Raw genomic sequence first — 13,794 nt, 5'->3', positions numbered from 1 at the left:
TGATCGACCCAAATATAAATTCTGACATGTAAATATACACTTGAGACAAGAAGAATGTTTCCTACTCGCCTACATTTCGCCGGAGTTAAAGAAACAGGAACTAATATATCTATTTAATGTGACATTTTGAAGGATTGTCCAAGATTCACACAGCAATGAAAATCACTTGAAACAGTTGACGTGGCGTCACAGTCAAAATTGATATATTACCCCGTTACGTAATAGCTCAAATTATTATTCTCATAAAATCCGTTCTCTAAGGTCCCACAAACGGCATCATTTAAATGTATTGTGCATCCAAGAAGTTCGTGAATATTTCAAGACACTTTAGCCACAACATCCGGTTCTTTCTTTATTAACTATCCGTGATGCACCATGAGACGATGAAGTTTACTCGCATCCAGCAGACAATAACCGCAACGAGCTACATGCCACGCCTCCCTTCAATGGCGTAACAGCAAGCAGACTGTGGGCAGGCCTACATGAGCAGGTACAGATTCCCCGATAAACCTGAAGAAGGTTCGACGCGGGTACTGGGCTTTAAAATTTGACCACGGATACGATATTGATGCTCCTCATGATAATGAAGAAATACCGCGGATAGCGAAACCGCGTATAACGAGTCACCTGTGCATATATATTACAAATTAGATAACTGTATGCATTAGCACTACAGTGACATACTACAAAACTTGGGAATAGCGAAGAGTGAGAAACTGAACGGTACTATAAATAGCATTCAAAATTAAAATGGCTAATAAATTAGTACAGTTCAAGTGCACTTCAGCCTACCTGTGGAGTCCCGGGCTCTTGAAACTGAAGAATGGACACAAGCGGGAGCAGGGGTGAGGCCCTGCGTTCCTTCAGAAGAGGAAACTGAAAGAAATTCAATCACGAGATACAGTAATGCAGGCTCGTCAAACTCAGCGTCTCTTGAGGGACACTTAAATAAGGGGTGACTGTTTCCGGGGTTAGAACATAGATGGGAAAATTATAACAGCCTATTTTTACTAATTCCGAAATCAAGCTTAAGATATACTTTTCATTCCCATATTTTCCTAAAAGTATACACAAATATGTATTTAACTTAAACAAACTTCCGCTTTATTTAATTAAAATATAAAACATCGGTACCAAAGAACCCGTTTGACAAGCATCTGAAACTTAACACTTTGAAATTGGGGCTACACATCATAAATAACTCGAGAGCTGGTTCAAATAGCATCAAACATCAAAAGGTCTGCATGCAAGTTGGATTGCCTGTTGCACGCACCAGATAATGGAAGGCATGTCTAAATAAAGACGATTTCTGTTTCCCACCTTGAAGACTGGATGCTCGTAAGAGGGCAACGCTCAGACTTGCACACAAGCAGAACTCGTTTCTAACATGGACTAAGCTATCAGAAATCCTGAGGTTTTCCTCGTCTTCGTGTCTCCAGGGGAATATTAAAGTATTTTCAAATATCCCATTACTGCAGCCTTTAAAATCAATAAGTGTAGTAGAGCACCGATTATCAGGAGCGCAGTTATTATCCGTAGCCTCAGACTGTCGCTAATACGTAATTAATTGTATTTTCTTAAATACTCGCGCCAGATTTCTCCAACTGCTGGGACATCGCTTCATTTCATGGAAAGTCAAGAAGACGCTGATTGTGTTGACCTTCCGAGGTGACATACGATACGTCCAGAATGCAAACAGGACTGACACCGATAGCTAAACCTTTGGAACACAGGAGTTTGTTGTACAACTTGATCCACCGATTATGGCCGCTGACCTTGTAGGGAGCGCCAAGTATGCGGACCACTCAACGAAAGACGGAGTCTCCGTCGGTCAGTACAGTCTGTGTCAGTGCAGCAGTGTAAAAATCTGATTATTGTCTTGTGACTGTGCTGTGTTAGACACATGCCACATGTTCGTTGCAATCTCCTTTCTGGTCATTGATAACGCCTCGTATCACAACACTCAGACGGAAAAAATAAGTAAAAGTCAAACTTCGGCACGCACACGTTATGTTGCGTAAGGCTCTGTTAATTTTTGATAATTTAAAATACGTTCGATGAAGTTATGACAGGTTAGGTTAGGATAGGTTAGATTAGGTTATAGTAGGTTAGGTTAAGTTACGTTGGGTTAGGTTAGGGTGTTTGTTTAGTAGATTTTGTTAGGTTAGGTAACGTTTTGAAAATTGTTGTGACGTGTTGACACTTATGGTCACAATTCGTCACGCCGTTACAGTACGTCACGCCTAGTCCAGATTTGTCACGCTTGGTCACGATTTGTAAATATTCATCACGTTTCGATATTTCTGGCCACATCTCGTCACGCCGTTACAGTACGTCACGCCTAGTAACGGTTTGTCACGCTTGGTCATGCTTAGACACATTTTTCAAATCTTCATCGTATTTTAACACTTATGGTGACCTCTCGTCACGCCTTTATAGCAGGTCACACCTAGTCACTCTTTGTCACGTTTGGTCACGCTTTGTAATTCTTTGCCACATTTCGACACATATGGTGATCCCTTGCCACGAGGTCAAAGCATGTCACGCCTGGGCACGCTGGGTCACTAAGTCACGTTTCGCCACGCTTACATTATGTAACTTACGGTTAGGTTACTTTTTGCTACCTTGCAATAAGTTAGATGAAGTTACGACAGGTTAGGTTAGGATGAGTTAGGTTAGGTTGAGTTAAGTTAGGTTAAGTTAGGTTAGGTTAGCTTAGGTTAGGTTGGGTTAGGTTAGGTTGATTGTTTAGTGGATTTTGTTAGGTTAAGTAACGTTTTGGAAATTTTGTGACGTTTTGACACCTATGGTCACAATTCGTCACGCCGTTACAGTTTGTCACGCATAGTCACGCTTTGTAAATATTCGTCACGTTTCAACACTTCTGGGCACCTCTCGTCACGCCTTTGTAGTACGTCACGTCTAGTCACGCCTTGTCACACTTGAGCACGCTTGGTCACGCGTAGACACATTTTTTAAATCTTCGTCGCATTTTAACACTAATGGTGTCCACTTGTCACGTCTTTATAGCAAGTGACGCCTAGTCACGCTTTGTCAAGCAGTCACGCTTCGTCAGGTTTGGTTAGGCTTTGTAAATACTCACTTTTCGAAACATATGGTGATTTCTAGTCACGAGGTCAGAACATGACACGCCTGGTCACGCTTGGGTACGCGTGGTCCCGCTTTGGCATCCTTGCGTTACGTTACGTAAGGTTCGGTTACGTTTTGTTAATTTGCAATACGTTAGATGAATTTACGACGGCTTTAGTTAGGTCAGCAAAGATTGGGTTAGGTTGGGTTAGGTTTGGTTGGGTTAGGTTTGGTTGGGTTGGAGTAGGATAAGTTTGTTTACTGTATTTTGTTAGGTTAGGTAACGTTTTGAAATTTTTTGTGACTTTTGACACTTATGGCCACATTTCGTCACACCGTTACAATACGTCACGCGTAGTCACGCTTGATCACGCTTTGTAAGTATTCGTAACGTTTCGACACTTCTGGGCACATCACTTTACTCCGTTACAGTACGTCACGCCTAGTCACGCTTGGTCACGCTTTGTAAATATTCGTCACGTTTCAACATTTCTGGGCACATCTCGTCACGCCGTTACTGTACGTCACGCCTAGTCACGCTTTGTCACGCTTAGACACTCTTTTCAAATCTTCGTCGTATTTTAACACTAATGATGTCGTCTCGTCACGCCCTTATAGCAAGTGACGCCTATTCACGCTTTGTCAAGCATTGTCACGCTTGGTCACGCTTTGTAAGTCTTCGTCACTTTTCGACACATACGGTGATTTTTAGTAACGAGGTCAAAGAAGGTCACGCCTGGTCAATATGTCACGCTTCGGCACGCTTGCTTTATGTTACGTAAGGTTCGGTTAATTTTTGCTAATTTGCAATACGTTAGATGAATTTACGACAGTTTAGGTTAGGTCAGGAAAGGTTGGGTTAGGTTAGGTTAGGATAGGTTGGGTTAGGTTAGGGTAGGTTAAGTTTGCTTTTCTGTACTTTGTTAGGTTATGTAACATTTTGAAAATTTTTGTGACTTTTGACACTTATGGCCACATTTCGTCACGCCGTTATAGTACGTCATGCCTAGTCACGCTTTGTCAATGTTTTGTTACGGTTTTAATATCTTTGTGATGTTTTAATACTTGAGGTGTCCTCTCGTCACGCTTTCAGTGGAGGTCACGCATAGTCACTCTTTGTCACTAATATGTCTAATATATATAATTGGTGGCAATGTAGTGTACAGCAGCAGCGGTAACTATTTGAAAATCTGATATTCACTCAGCTTGTCTCAAAATTCCTCCCTTCACGGAACCTTAAGTTTAATTACCATGCAGACATAAGCCCGCCAGTAACACCGTGTACTGAACCACATGAATGATATGCAGTTCTTTAATACACATCATAATATCCTCCGAACTAAGCTTTAGGACTCACAGCTCAAAGCTTCCCTTCAGGTCGTACAGCTTTGACGCAAAGGTAAAATGAGTTGCCTAAGCGTGCATCGTTACATGACCTTCTCTCTATGGATGGAAATTGTTCGTTATAATAACTGATGAATTGGTATAGAGGTGCATGCAAATTGATACGAAACGAGATAGCTAAAGTGGCTGAAAAGTCTTTACCAAATTTTGTTTCGTAATAAGCAAAGCAATTGTCAGATCGTCGTGACGCTGAGGGGCAACAACGCCACTGCGAGAAACAGCACAATCAAGATAACATTAATAAGGAATTTCCACTCTCCCCCCCCCCCCCACCCATAAAACTTCATGATGTATTTACTCCAAACAAGAACTACATTCCACGTGACTGTGAACCGGTTTCTGTTGGCGACTCTCGATCGATTCTACCTCAAACACAACTTTAAAAATTAAAAGGCAAAAGTAATTTTCCATGGAGTTTTAGTCTGAACTAGTGAACCGTGATTTCATCTTTTTATCGGATAATAAAATCAGTTTCAATGGAATCGTATCAGAAAGTGGATATAAAACAATGTCACCATCACGATGTGTGATTATTTACGTTGCCTTTTGGTTATAACTCTTGCAGCCTTGAAAGTTTCTTCTGTACCCAGAAAGATGGCAACATGAAGGATTCTTGCACGAGAAACTTGACGTTACAAGCTTCTATGTACGTGAATGAATAATATATAATTGTCTAGGGCCACAGTAAAAAATGCCTAATTTCGCGTACGGCTAAACGGTGTTTGTGCCAACAGAATCATATATAAAATTAGTTTGTTTCAATGAACAGTGTAGTTTATCTTTAAAATTGTTCCCGTATTGCTAATGACGTAACTGAACTTTAAAAGTAACGCCACTATAATTTTCCCTTCATTTCACAGTACCTCTTTCAAGCTCTGTAAAAATATATCTTAAATATACAACTGTTATCTAATAATACAAGTTTAATGTAGCTTCCTAGAGCAAAGTCCTTCTTGAACAAATAATAATCACTAAACTAGTGAAGGAACGCGAAAGTTTATTACTGTGCTCACAAGTTCCCGCCATGGATCCATATCCAGAGTCAGATTAATCCAGACCAAAACCTCACTTATATTTCTTTAAGATCCATTGTAATACTCTCCTCCCATCCACATCTGAACACCTGCCATGCTTTCGATATATTCTTGTGCAAAAGAAATACTTTAGTACTATTAAATGAATTCCCCAGAGGAAGGATTTGAGATTCTTGAGGTGCTACAACTCAGAAGACAATCAATAACCTTCTCAATTTCCCCAGAAGGTTATTCCACAGCTGTGACATGATTTAGCAAAAATATTCAAAAAATGTAATATTGTTTTCATTACGAGCAAAACTGTAGTATACAATTTACAAACTTCTAAACGCTAATCTCTCAAATAAATACTTCTATATTGCATTTATATTTTAAAATAAGGAATGACTTCTCTGGAATTAAATTGAACAAGTATTATCTAATCGGAATAGACATATGAATAAGCATGGACAAAAACTTGATTCATCTCTTTAGAAAAATTCGCCATAGCTAAATATGTGTGGATGGTTTTATCAATTTTCATCCGGACATCTGTGCTGAGAAGCCAGCTGCAGTGTCATAATCGCTTCACTAGTGTTGAATCAAGATTTGATATTACTCCGCATTTCTTTTATTATAGTATAAAATGAATCAATTACCATGACCTGGTTTTCAAGGTCGTTCAAAAGGTACATTTTCTAGTGACCCAAAATAGATTTGTGGTGAATAAAAAGGCGTCTAGCATCAAGGTCTTTCCAAGCCTTCAGTTCCCTGGGTTCGATGTCTCTTTGTCCTTAGTCAGGGTTATGTGACGTAACTTTCCTTCGCACAGAAGACAGTTCGTAACCATCAAAGTGACTGATATTCGGGTCCCAGTGGTATAGGTGGAAAATTTCCTTCCCAGCTTAATATTTACCAAATCATGAGGAATAAGGTTCTCACGGCGATGAACATGTCGATGGTCGTCTTCTGGGTCATGAGGTCGTGTGACTTGTAGGCGGGTAATTTCATTGATAGGAAGTTGAATATTTGCATCAGCAAGTGTTCCTTAGTATAAATATGTAAGTAGGCCAATTTTACGTCTATAAATCTCATGTAATAGAAAGTTTCTTGAGTCTCCGTCTAAGAAATACGACATACGTACACTCTCGCATGATGTTAGCAAAATAACTGCTTGTTACTGAAGTTTGTATTTATACGCGGCCCCCAGTGGATTTAGTTCTGTAGTGCGAAACATCTGGTTTCCATTCGCAAAGTTCTTGTACGGAATTATATTACAAAACTTATTTTTTATTAGCTTCCCCTTTCTACTGTGTGATCCTGTAGAAGTTGCAGCCTCCTTTAGCCTCATAATACGACATTACCGATGTAAATTACAGCTGGGAATTTCAAGAATCCCTTACGTACAAATAATATCGGATTTTGTAATTTAATCAGTATGGTCTTAATTGGTTGTAATGCCGAGTGATTTTACAAGTGATTACCAACAGTTCTGAGGAACGTATCGTTTCCATCGTAAGGTTGAACCAGACGAGGACAATGTTTCGTGTTTGTACCACAACAGATATCACACATTACTAACATCAATACTTTCATCGTTGTAAGATTCTCATATTTCACACCTCCTGAATTCACTTAGGTTATTTTAGAAAAAAACAAGTAAAATAAATTACTTTCAAGATGTGTTATTGCTATGGTACGGTAGGGCGAAGATAAAATCCCTATCCTGACAAGAATCGAACTCCGGTAGTCGGAACCATGGCTTGTCACTTAACTGACAGATCTATGTTAAAGCACTGTCGAAGCAATTACTGTTATTCTATGCTGGCTAGAGAACTGAATTTAGTTCAGTTTTTTGTCCCAGTTTTAACTTTCATGTGTGTATAGCATAACCTATTCGTTTTTTTTCTTTTCGAAAGGCTACATGGTACATTTCAATATGTTTTGGCCTATTATGACCTACGTGCAAGTATTAGATTTCAGACGTGCTATGATGCCGAATAATACAGTCTAGACTCGTATTTCTTCTCCTCTAATTTTTATTGACGTCAGCGTCTCGGCACAAGGCAACTTGCTACAAAATAAACATTCATACACACACACACAGAAATCAGCTGCTTTATAAGACAAAAGTTTTTCTTCTGAAGGATAACTGTAAACTGTATTATACCCAAAGGACAATTCTACAAGCAGATAATAAATTCACGTCTTTTTTATAATCACTATTCTTCATATAGCATCGAGGCATACAATGTCTTAACACGGATATACTAACGACACAGCGAATGGATTTGCGTTTTACTGACCAATTCAACTACTACCCTATTAACTAACAAACTCCATTAAGCACAGCACTTCCTGAGAAGATGGTAGTCGCTTAGCTATTAAAGAAATTCTACATTTTTATGAATCCCGAAGTTCCACACGTGCCCGCATTCCATCACTGTAGGCACTGGCATAAACCCTGCTGAAGACATACAAAAGCTGGCAAGTATGATGAACGTTTTAATTGCAACGCAGTATCTCGACCCAAAACCAGACAGTTTCGATGCGATGACCTCATTCTTATGAGTGTCCGCTTCCTATGAGATACAGTTAGCGAACTGTCCAGTCAGCGGTTTGGTTTCCAGCAGCTATGTGACAGACAAACAAACAAACAAACAAAATGATCATAATAAGCTCAATGTTAAAGCAAGGGAATAAAATATACTGAGGAAGTCTGAGGAGAACATCTGCATCTCTGACAAAAGAACAGAGATATGTGGAGGGGCTTAATAGCTTATACTCTTCACCGGAAATTGTTAGAATGATCACATCAAGGAGGATTAGGTAGGCAGGACATGTAGAACGCACGGAGATGAGAAATATAAACAAAATTTTAGTCAGAACACCTGGAAGGAATACACCACTTGGGAGACTGAATAGAAGATGCGAACGCCCCCGAGTAACAGACTCTCCGAACCTCCCTAGTGACAATCGAGTCAAAATCACCTCGCGTCGAACACGTTTGCTGTTCATGAAGCATTTGGCAATGATTATCCTGACAAGGGAGAGCCGAAGAAGACGGACTAGTAACAGCACTTCGGGGCAAGCGAAGTATTTATCTGCGACACGTGCCCATAGAGTGATAAAACAGGCGAAATTCTTGCCGTACCGATTTCAAGCAGTCCATCATCTGCAGCAATTCAACATTGCCATTGGTTTTGTCGATTTTAATGCGTAGTTGTTAGGGTTGCACTTTGAATGAAACATCCTGTACACCAGACACTAAAATGAGTATTTACATGTTAAATAGCCTTATGATAATTTATTAACGAAGTTCCATAACTCATGTATTTTGTATACCGATAATAATGGCTGTGCAGCCCACTTAGCTGTCATCCGACGGGTACCGGGCCTCATAAACTTTCCGGAGCGTGCATTTCATCACACACCTACTAGCACATCCAGTACCCAGCTTTGGCCAGGTGCGTAACTTAACCGATCATTTGCAAAACCACACAAGTCCACTTTAAGTACAAAACTAGGTTTTGGCTTAGGTTCTGACCACAAACGAAGCATTGAAACCCACTGGTCACCCTAGCAATGAAAATGGACACATAACCACATGAGTCATGCAATATTCCTTCAATACTACTTGTAAAAAAAATCGAATCAACTCTACATTCAGACAAACTCGTACAATAGCACAAAAAAATTCATATACTTGCCAATTATTCTTGGGGAAAAATAAATCAAGCGTAAAACAAAAGTGTGCTTATTAATTTTTTGTGTTCCCGAACGTGAATTTTGTGGTTTTGCAAATGGCCGATACAATTAAGCACATGGACAACTACTTGTACTTTCAATGTATTCTTATTTGATCACCAAAATATTATACCCCACTACATAATAAGTGCTATATTACGGTGACTGCATATGATTATTATGATAACAACAACAACAGGATCAGTAGAAGATTAGTGAAGAATGCCTGAAAACTGAATCCCAAAGTTGGTCGGAAAAATGTTGACACGCCACAAGCTTATTGCGCCATGTTGATGACGAAATGAAGAAGGAAAACCGACAGCGACTACCTGACAAGAAACCGAAATGACATTTAAATAGGTAGAATGAAGACGATTTACAATTCTCCACAGATCTGTTTTCGTAAAAGCAACAAAGCATTCTCTGGCCGAAAAGTTAAAAGTTAAACATCACTTCAGAGTCTGCATGACGTCATAACAAGCTTCTGCGCTCGCGTAGAGAGAAATCAAAGCAGGTTTCCGACCTTTCTGTTTATAGCCAGATAACTGCTAACCCATCCTTGTCACTTATATTTGAACGGAAAATATTATGCAACAGCTGATCATCCCACACAAATTTTCCTGCTACACTGCTTAGCTCTTTGTTGAACTGTTCAACACGTTCTGCCTCGGCGAACCGAACAACTGTGGCTGTTACACGGGAAAGGCACGTAAGATCACGCACCTAATAGTCTACGTTTCCGTTTGCGAACAATACACATTTTAATAAACAAACGGGAGTCATGCATTGATTGCATTATTATATTTTGTAAGTTCATAACAATGCAAGTTAAATTCGCATGAAAAGGAAAATAAATAGTGTTAATGGAAGTGGTGAAACGTACTCTGTCGCAACCTGGTGACTAAGATTATGCAACACAGTCGAAGAACGCACTTTTGATGCTCACATTTTGCTTTGTTTGAGATGACCAGAATCACGATCAATATTTTCAGCTCGTTCCACATTCTCATTTCGGCATGTTACCTGGAATGGAATCCAGCACGCATACCCACCGACTACTTTTATCCTTATTGCTTTCTCAAGCTCTGCGTAAACAGAGGATTTTTCTCTGTTTGTCTGCATTTTCCAGAGCTTAGGAAAAACTGCTTAATAAATATTCGAACTGCATTGAGTCAAGAAAACGAACGTTAGAGCACAGAACTGCTTTGATAAGAAGTTCAACTCACACGCTGTTTTTACGTACACGACTTGACCTAGGGTTTCATGGGTATAACCTTTGTTGTGTCTGTTGGTTTGGTGCGTTTAGCAATGCTTGTTATAAAGGTGTATATAATTAACGTTTAGAGACAAAGGGGATTCTTGTATCCACAGAAACAACGGCTTTCAACAGAATAACAGCATACAACTAGTTATGACATCTTGATATTCAACAATGATAATACACTTCCACTTCACCTCCAGCGAAGCAGACTGTTACGAACACAGGCACTGAGCAGTCTTGGCACAAGCGTTCTGTTATCCGCCTTTCCCATACTAAACTCTTTCGTGGCGTCTATGAGAATACTCGCAGTATTACATCGTGGGCTGAGTGTAAACACTGGCTTTCTTCAGTAAATTTCTAACTAATATTAACAAATAATGTAAAGGAATATTATGGAATTATTATTATTTAGTGTTCTGTCTGACGACAGGTCCATATGAACAGGATCCTTCCATCCTTTTCTCGGACTGGGACCTGTTCATATACGTTCTTGGCAGATGATCCAGAAGTGGTTTGCCATTGCCTTCTTCTGTGTGTGAATGGAGTAATTTTAGGGATGGCACGGAGAAACCGGGGAAGCCCCCCGGAGGAAAACTCCGTGTTGCCTAGACCACGGCCTCGCCCAACACAAGTTATAAATTCGGGCACCGCCGGGAATCGAACCCGAGACCCCCCAGGATTACAAGACCAGCGTTCTAACCGCTAGACCACCGTGGCTTTTATTATGGAACTATGAGAGAGGAAATATCGGGAGGACAGATAAAATTACATACTAAGGAATTCCATCAATGTTGCTCTTCATTGGTCTGACGGCGGGCAAAATCTGTATTTAGTTTCAGATTCCGTAGCGATAACTAATAATCCATTGAAGATGGGCGTGTGGAATTTGATATGGATGTAGACGATACGCACAGCTCCCAAGTTCGGAACAACCACTTTCTTTTTATGTATTAATAATTAAATCTATGGCGATGGTACAAAACTATGTGACTTTACGTAGTCAGTAATAGATATTATGCATAAATATTCAAACTACACAACAATTAGACTTGTACTGTAGTTTCTTTTTAGCCTCATCATATATACCAAAGAATGTGGATGAAAAAGAGTTATAATTCGATCTCAAAATTTATAGGTGATTGACATTTCATGACTTAATTTTAACCATAATGAGAACATCACGTAGGCAAAGTTAAATATGTAACATGAATATAAGGTGAGGTTCTCTATTATATTCTTTCAGGTTGAGTCTTATTTAATAAATAGCTTAAGTTTCTACGCCTAACATTTAACTCAGAAACACTTAGTACGAATGACAGCAGACATATGACACTGTTAAACATTACAAGCCGAAGCTCGTAAAAATTACATTAAAGAATTCAGTACGAACCTCAGAGAAAACACTTGAAAGTGATTATTTCACTGAACAACTTTTACTACCATCAAGTGGTAAATGTTCTTCAATGAAATAACCACTGTTAACACTGAGACTCGACGAAATCGTAAACATAAAATGGAGAATTACTTATTTTAAAGCAAGCGGAATTACAGTTATCGCAGGTCTTTAAAATGGTTAATGGTAATCACCCTATAAGTGTGTGTGGGCTTATGGAATTATTTATTATCTGATGCAGTGCAATGGACTCCTGCAACGTGCGTTGGTGACATGTGATATGAGTGTGATATTTATAACACCCAGCTCTGTTGTTTATCAAAATCAAATAACTACACAGACCTATGACTTCATCTCCACGTTTCACGTTTAAGGTCGTCTGGCATATTGAGATTCAGAATTAATTTTGAAAATATAAGCAGTTTGACGTCTGGTAGTCGCCTTGGATAATGATCAGTCCATCACAAGGTTACTATTACAGAGAACGTCACAACGCAGAACAAGGCAGACATTCAATTCTGAACCTTGCGAGATTCCTGTCTACCGCGAACCCACTGTCTGAGCCGCCCAGATTATGATCTGCAAAGTAATTACTTAACCCTTTGAAGCACATTTTAAAAACATTTAAAAATTAATTTCCTGTCTCGAATAAAACACCATTACAAAGATCAATTACTCGAAGTTGTTAATAGCTATTTATTCGGAGAATAATACAAATCCATAGCACACATAGTTAGCACAATGCTTTAAATTATTAAATAAATTAACATCACAGGAGATGCATAGCAGATATACTGTAGGAAATTATAGACTATATTCGATATACAACACTCGAAGTACATTTTCCAGCGAGATGGTGTAACTGACTGATCACGAGCATAAGTTCTGCTAGGAGATGCCCGATTCGAATTTATGCCGGGTATCTTATCTGAGGTTATTCATGGTTATCCTCAGTCCCTACGTTGACAGGCCACGGCCGATTTCTCCTCATTTATTTCAAGCTCGGCGAAAGCGATCACCCTTTCATATCATCGACGTTAAGTAACTTAACAAAAGCCTACTGAACAAAGGGATTCTGTATTAAACGTCGGGTGTGGGGAAAAATTTGATTCACAAGAACACGTTACGTCACAAAAGTAAATCGCTGAATACTCGTTATAAAAAGGACCAAGTGCAAATCGAGTTGCGTAGCAACAGAACAAAATTTTCCATGCAGTAACATCGCATAAATGTTTTAGTGTCGTCTCCCGAGAAATTATGTCCGAAGAGAAATGACCCGTTTACCGTTAACATCTCAGACTTGTGTGTTGCACTAACAGTGCGTTACGAATTTTGAACAATAATTTTTGTCGTTAAGCGTTCACCATGAGATGAAAAGAAGAAAAAGGTTTCCAGCCTCTTTTGGAACCTGAACCTAGTTCACAAGATCCCACCACTGTTGTCTGCCCTGATCGAGACGAATCCTATCCATACCCTCACACAGGATCTTTATACGATCAATTTTAACCTCCCATTAAAAAATTCGTGTACTCATTCAATTACACCTTACCACTCTTCATGATTACTGGTAAAGTTGAGAACAAATGCAGTGATTATTAGAAAATATTTTCTGATGTATTTTTCGACGCCTTCAGTAGCTCAGACTATACAGCGTCTAATGAGTATGAATAATGAATTGTAAAGGATATAGAAGGAAGCTATCGTGACCTAATTTCAGGCACTGTCCTGAAATTTGCCTGGAGAAACTGACAGTATCTTATTTTCCAAGCCCCTGTCGTAAACGTCAGTGAAGTTTAGCATGATGATAATAGTGAACATGCAAGCACCGTTAGCTACACGTCACCAATACCAACTAAATTATATACTAGTTAAAATTAAGCGCAGAT

General features: G+C 39.3%; 1 protein-coding gene across 2 annotated transcripts in view; it reads right to left on the bottom strand.

Moving 5' to 3' along the window:
* Nucleotides 1-13,794, bottom strand: part of cin (Molybdenum cofactor synthesis protein cinnamon) — a 114,871-nt gene that overhangs the window by 43,120 nt on the left and 57,957 nt on the right. For both annotated transcript variants that reach the window (XR_015534689.1, XR_015534688.1), the window contains exon 3: nt 793-876. The gene's annotated coding sequence lies outside the window, so the exon portion shown is untranslated. The remainder of the gene's footprint in view (nt 1-792; nt 877-13,794) is intronic.

Source organism: Zootermopsis nevadensis, unplaced genomic scaffold (genome assembly GCF_977971745.1).
Source record: "Zootermopsis nevadensis isolate Lab colony 2312 unplaced genomic scaffold, Znev_1.0 Znev_ptg000011l, whole genome shotgun sequence".
NCBI lineage: Eukaryota > Metazoa > Arthropoda > Insecta > Blattodea > Termopsidae > Zootermopsis > Zootermopsis nevadensis.
This window is presented reverse-complemented; position numbering and strand designations above follow the sequence as displayed.